This window comes from Erythranthe guttata, chromosome 9, assembly GCF_056151865.1.
Source record: "Erythranthe guttata isolate IM_541 chromosome 9, IM_541, whole genome shotgun sequence".
Lineage (NCBI taxonomy): Eukaryota > Viridiplantae > Streptophyta > Magnoliopsida > Lamiales > Phrymaceae > Erythranthe > Erythranthe guttata.
Genome location: NC_142541.1, coordinates 7,565,783 through 7,573,810, shown reverse-complemented (window position 1 = coordinate 7,573,810; position 8,028 = coordinate 7,565,783).

Genomic DNA, 8,028 nt, shown 5'->3' with positions numbered 1-8,028 from the left:
GAAATAATTGTTATACGTAAAATTTGAAATCTTTGGTATAAATTAATGAAATAAATAATTTAACAAAATGAAATTACCTATAAGCCATGATGGAAAAAGATGTAAACTAATTACCACGCAGTCAATAGGATGAAGAAGAAAATAAGAAAAAAAATCTAAAGTCGGGTTACCAAAAGAAGAAGCCTTAGATAGGGAAGAAATAAAATTCAAATGTTGCAGACATTCAGTAAAACGATGTCACAAAATCCGCTAGGGATGAAAATCAGATTTATTTACCCTTATCTGTAAAAATCGAAAATCAGATTATTATAAATAATATTAGGAGATAAAAAATTTGATGTAAATCGCTAATAATATTTAAAATAATATTTAGCGGATACAAATATGATAAAATTCGAAAATAACATTAAGGAGATAAAATTTTGATAAAAACTGAAGAAAAAAAATTAATTACAAATATGACATTAGGGTTTCTTAGGGTTGCCCTAGCGTTTCTTTCTTTTATATATAAGAATCGAAAATAATATTTAAAATAATGTTAATGAGATAAAAGTTGATAACGTACGAAAATATTAATTAGAATAATATTTAGGAGATAAAATATGATTAAAATGAAAAATATTATTTAAAATAATATTTAGGAGATAAAATTTTGATAAAAAATCGAAAATAATATTTAGGAGACAAAATCTAATAAAAAACGAAAACAATATTTAGGAGATAAAAAACTAATAAAAACATGATAAAACTCGAAAAAAATATTTAAAATATTATTTAGGAGATATAAATTTGATAAAATTCGAAAATAATATTTAGGAGATAAAAATCTGCTGAAAGTTGAAACTTATATTTAAAATTATATTTACGAGATATAAATTTGATAAAATTAAAAAATATTATTTATATTCATATTTAGGAGATAAAAATTTGATAAAAAAACAAATAATATTTAGGAGATAAAAGTCTAATAAAAATCAAAAATAATATTTAGAATAATATTCAAAATAATATTTAAAATAATATTTAAAATAATATTTAGTGGATACAAATATGATAAAATTCGAAAATAATATTTAAAATAATATTAAGGAGATAAAATTTTGATAAAATATAATAAAATAATCGTAATCAAATGCAATGTAATAAAATATATATTTTATTAATATAATTCAATAAATTAGTTATATATATATATACACACACACACACACACACAAACACACACACACACACACATATATATATATATATATATATATATATATATATATATATATATATATATATATATATAATTGTTTCTAATTTTAATAAATATATTAATTAATAATTAAAATTAATATATTAATAATTTAGTTTATCAATATACATGAAAATAATTATATATAAACTATATCATTGATTGATATAGATTATATCAATCATATTAATTTGGATTTATTTTATTTCCTTTTGCAAATATAGTATATTTATGGACTTGGATGTTTAAAATTTTTAATTTAATTAATTTGTTCTTTAATATATTATGAAATTTGTATTTTTATTACTATAATAAGAAAAAGGAAAAAAGATAAAAAAAAATAGTGTGTATATTTCATATATTTTGATTTTTATTAAAATTCGGATATGCATTTCGTATCTAAATCATTTATATATACATATATATCATCAATATCATATATATTATATATTGATTACTTATGAAAATAATATCACCATAATTAATTTTAATTTATGTAAAGTTTGACTTTGAATCATTAATTATTAATAAGTTATTTGAATTTGCATCTAATAAAATCAATCACCGGATTTGTTGTCAATCATGTCTATTTTGTTTTATAAAATAAATTTACATTTATTTTAATTATGTCCAATCATGGTGAAATATATATGTGTATACATGTTGTAGTATATATGCATTTATATATACATTAACTAATATAAACAATATATGATTTCCTTAAAATCGTTTTATTTACTTATTTAGTGTGTGAAAATTAAGTATAAATACCCCCAATCTCAACCCCAACTCATTCATCTCTCTATTCATCTACATATTTTATTATAATCATGCTAAACTAAGGTACTCATCTAAAACTCTTTTTTTTTTATAATGCAATTAGTATTTATCGATGTGTTCGCTTGAAGCATTTATTTGTCGTTGAATATTTATGATGTTATTCATTTACTATGTATGTGTACATATAAGAATCTAACTTATGTTTGTTTTGTTTTTTTTTTTTTTTTTTTGTTTTTGCAAATCCATGGATATCATCGTTTGTGTTATACGCGGCGACATTAGCAAGAGAGAAGCCCTGCGACATTGTATAGCACACATAAATATGATCCATGCATATTTTAAGGGTGGATATAGAAAAAAATAGTTGTGCATTTCCATCTTTTGATTATACATGAGATGATTGTAAGCTTGGTTTCGATGAAAAAGAAATTGAGATTAATGAATTTGATTGAGCATGTAATAGATTATTTAGCGTTTACATATTTTTGTAACAATATTAATTTTTGTGTCCATTAATAATGCTTATTTTTATCTATTTTGTTCATATGTACATACATTATTATTAATTTGTATGTTCATATTAGTTTCTATAATTTTATTTCAATAAGTTTGGATCATATTTATTTGTTTACTTTTATTATATTGTAACTAAAACAGTATTTACCATCTATATATAATATAAAAATGGATCTATGCCATCTATGAAAGAAATGTGGCAAATGTCTATGTCATATCTCCAAATTGCTTAGTTGAAGTTCAATTGATGACGTGTATTCCTCAATTGATTAGTTGACATTTTGATTTTGGTACGTATTTAAGTTCTTACATATTTACATTTCTACACTCATTTAAATATTTACCCCATATATATATATATATATATATATATATATATATATATATATATATATATATATATATATATATATATATATATATCGAGACTGGCACGGGTGACGGAGAGCTCAATGCGTTGGTTTTGAGTTACTAGTGATTTTGTCCTGCTTCGATAACTCCTTTCTTCCGTACCTGAGAATCTTCCGTACCTGTCTCTGAGAATAGCACCGGACTGAGGACGATAGCAAAAGGATTATAGGTTTGAGCGTGGGCTTTAAATATCGATGGCGATCTCTCTCTTTATTCGTTTGGACTATACATTCCTTTCTCCAGTCAGAAAGCCTTATACCCGCAACCTATCGGTCAAGTGCCTACGCTTTCCCCGGACCGATGACTCGCTCGTTCAGTACTGCTAACTATTTATTATAGGAGGATGCCGCCCCCTCGGGACTACCAGTAGCTTCGGTTGTTGAATCTCGTGCAAGTTAGGTTGTGGCTGCAAGCGGAACGTTGGTGCTTTAGTTGTGTGTTGACCATGCACTCTCGCTTCGTGTAATGTCGTATGTATGATAGCGGTGGTGTGGTCCTTGACCTCAATGCTAATGGTTACCTGTCCTATCAAAAAGAAGGATAGAAAGTCAGAAAGTTACGAAAGGACGGCAATTTGAAAGATTGCTTTCTGCTTTGGGAAATAAGCCTTTCGCACATACCTTTTTTTTCATCACTAACTCTAATCAATAAGCAATAAGCGCAAGAGGTATTCAATCACTCCACCGAAGGAGAGGCATTAGCAATTCAAACTTCCACTGCAACTGCATTCGCTCCGATCCATAGCTGACCCACCAGGTTCAGAAAAAAAGATAATTTCATTAGCGTTAGCCCCCCAAAATGCTCACAAGCAGAGGCAGAAGCAGCAATGGCAAATATCGTTTTCGTATACGATTGCTTTTTCCAACTAGTTCTAACCTTGGCTAAACAAGCCGGTGTGGTTGGTTGTTGACATATATATATATATATATATATATATATATATATATATATATATATATATATATATATATATATATATATACATATATATATATATATATTATTTCAAAATTTTATATTCTATAAATCCGAAAGCTATTATCTTATTTATAATTTAATTTTGCGAAAAATGTAATATTTTGATTCTTTTATTAGTATTATTTTTATTTAAATTTTTAATTAAATAGTTATGTTAATAGTTTTGTAATTTCAATATACATTCGAATAATTTATGAAATTTTTGTGTATTTGGAATGATTTGAAAAAATATATTCATTTCGTTTTAATTATTTAAAAAAAATCGATATTTGCATAAAAATTGAATAATTTTTTTTTATTTAATTATATTTGATTATTTATCATCTTAAATTAGTACATTACAATTAAAACTACAATATTTGTTTAAAACTACAATATATATATAATCTGCTATATTAAATGGTCAATATAAATGTTACATATAGATGATACCCACATATTTTCTCGATACCCATTATATATTGATAGCTATATTTCCAGATTTTTGATTCATAATTTGCTATTTACTTTTTATTATGTGTCAATCTTCTTTTTTCTTTTCCTTTAGCAATTTACTTTTGCTATTTAATTTATGTTTAAGTATATATATCGTAAACTTATTTTTATTGTTTATCATATACTGAGAATAATAATTAGAGACAAAAAGAAATTAATAATGGATATTAATTGATATGATTCTATATAAAATTTAAATGGAAACTATATTTTTGACAAGTAGTAATATAGCACCCAATGTTCTAAATATTGTTTGTGGCGGCCGATATATCGGCCGCCACATCGGTGGCGGGCATAAACCTTTACGATATATGTGTGGCGGTTTTGAAAATAGTTTTTTTCACGGTAGGGCGGTCCGAGGCGGTCTGTAGCGGTCTGTGGCGGGTCAAACCGATATATCAGGTTAAACTTCGAACGATATATCGAAAAAATATTTTTTCCTATTTTTTATTTTTATTTTTTATTACAAGGAAAATAGGGAGTTTATTTTTTTAAATTTTTTTTTTTTCAATTTCAACCCATTATCTCTTTCAATCAAACCCAAATTGACTGACCGCGTAAGAAGAACATGGCATAAAGAACACTTAGAATGATGAGGAGTGAATCAAGTTGAAATTGTTAAACTTTTGTTATGTGATTAGAATATATAAACGATGAGGAGAGAATCAAGTTCAATTTTTTTTATACGTTTTACGTATTTGAAAATATATTACACTAAATTTAAAAATCGATTTATTCCCGATATATCTCCGATTAATCACCGCCGCATCAATTTATCATGTGGCAGTCCCTAACCGCCTCGGACCTGATAACCGATATTTAGAACCTTGGTAGTACCTACATTTGACACATGTTTTATGTATCTTCTTTTAATTTGTTTCAACTAATAATAATTTTATTCAACAAATAGTAAACAAATAATCACTAATTTCATTATATAAGCGGCAAAATTACTTAATTTAAACGTTTAATTTATAATTATGTCAACATTACTTACGTATGAGTATTAGTATTAGTATCAGTATCAATATCAGTATCGGTATCAGTATCAGTAATAGTATCAGTATCAGTATCAGTAGTAGTATCAGTATCACTATCAATATCAGTATCAATATCAGTATTAGTATTAGTATCAGTATTAGTATTAGTATTAGTATTAGTATTAGTATTAGTATTAGTATTAGTATTAGTATTAGTATTAGTATTAGTATTAGTATTAGTATTAGTATTAGTATTAGTATTAGTATTAGTATTAGTATTAGTATTAGTATTAGTATTAGTATTAGTATTAGTATTAGTATTAGTATTAGTATTAGTATTAGTATTAGTATTAGTATTAGTATTAGTATTAGTATTAGTATTAGTATTAGTATTAGTATTAGTATTAGTATTAGTATTAGTATTAGTATTAGTATTAGTATTAGTATTAGTATTCGTATTTGTATTAGTATTAGTATTAGTATTAGTATTAGTATTAGTATTAGTATTAGTTCCACGTGCCGCCCAAAGTCAGCGCGTGAGCCACACGCGCCGCCGTAGCTCGCCTAGTCGGTGCTGCCGTTTCGCCATTGTTGCCCCGGATTGCACGGATTGGTTTCCGCGGCAATCTAGCTTTGCTCATTGCGCCTAACTCACGCTTCAAAAGGTAATGTTTCGAACCATTGTGATTTGATTCGGTTTCGTTTAAATTAATACATGAATGTTCGTTTTAATAAGAAGCTTGTATGATTTTATGTGTCTACATGAAATTTGTTTTATTGTTGTGAGCATGATTATTTGATTTAAACGCGAGCATGCTAATTGATTTAATTTCAATTAAAGTAATTAAGCATGTATGTTGTTTTTAATTTCGCTGGAAGCGCAAAGGTACGCAATTAATTGTTTTCAATTATCAGGCATGTGTTTATGTGTTTTAAATTCGTTTAATTCGCATAAATTTTTTGTTTTCCGCTGCGTACACGTTTTCGATTCCCAACATAAGTATGGGTATAATAGCATTATCAGTATCCCTATAAGTATCAGTATCAGTATAAGTATCAGTATAATATCAATATGAGTAACATTAATGGTATCAATATCACTACCAATATCAATATCAATATCAGTATGAGTATTAGTATTTGTATTAGTATCAGTATAAGTAACAGTATAATATCAGTATGAGTAACATTAATGGTATAGATATCATTATCAATATCAATATCAATATCAGTATGAGTATTAGTATTAGTATATATTAGTATCAGTATTAATATAAACATTACTATTAGTATTAGAATTAGTATTAGTATAAGTTTTAGTATTAGTATTAGTATTAGTATTAGTATTAGTATTACTATTAGTACTAGTATCAGTATTAGTATTAGTATTAGTATTAGTATTAGTATTAGTATTAGTATTAGTATTAGTATTAGTATTAGTATTAGTATTAGTATTAGTATTAGTATTAGTATTAGTATTAGTATTAGTATTGGTATTAGTATTAGTATTAGTATAAGTTTTAGTATTAGTATTAGTATTAGTATTAGTATTAATATTAGTATTACTATTAGTATTAGTATGAGCATCAATATTAGTATCACTATCAGCATCAATATTAGTATTATATCAGCATCAATATTAGTATTAGTATTAATATTAATATCAGTATTGGTATCAATATTAGTATTGATATTAGTATTAGTATAAGTATTAGTATTAGTATTAGTATTAGTATTAATATCAATATTAATATTAGTATAAGTATTAGTATTAGTATTAGTATTAGTATCAATATTAGTATCAATATCAGTATTAGTATCAGTATCACTATCAGTATTAGTATCATTATCAATAACAAGATCAATATCAGTATCAGTATCAGTATCAGTCTTAGTATCAATATATGTATTAATATATGTATGAATATTGGTATGAATGTTGGTATGAATATTAATAATTGTATTAGTATTGTTATTAGTATTAATAATAGTATTAGTATCAATATCAATATCAGTATCAATTTGTGTATGTGTATCATCAGTATGTGTATTAATTAATATTAGTATCAAAATTAATATCCGTAGCAGTATCATTATCAGTATCAATATCAATACCAATAATATTATTGTTATTATTATTATTATCATTATTAGCATTATTATTAATATTCGAAGTCATATTAATCTTGGCGTATTAGCATTAACATTAGCATTAGCATTAGCATTAGTCTTAATATTAGTATTAGTATTCGTATTAGTATTAGTATAAGTATTAGTATTAGTATTAGTATTAGTATTAGTATTAGTATTAGTATTAATGTTAGTATTAGTATTAGTATTAGTATTAGTATTAGTATAAGTATTAATATTGGTATTAGTATTAGTGTTCGTATTAGTATTGGTGTATTAGTTTAAACATTAAAATTCTTATTAGAATTGGCGTATTATTACTAATAGTAGTGTTGATATTAATATTAGTATTAGACTATTAGTAATAATCATCGTATTAATATTAGGATTAATATTAATATTAGTATTATTAGTATTAGTATTAGTATTAATATTAGTATTAGTATTAATATAAGTATTAGTATTAGTAATAGTATTAGTATTAGTATTAGTATTTGT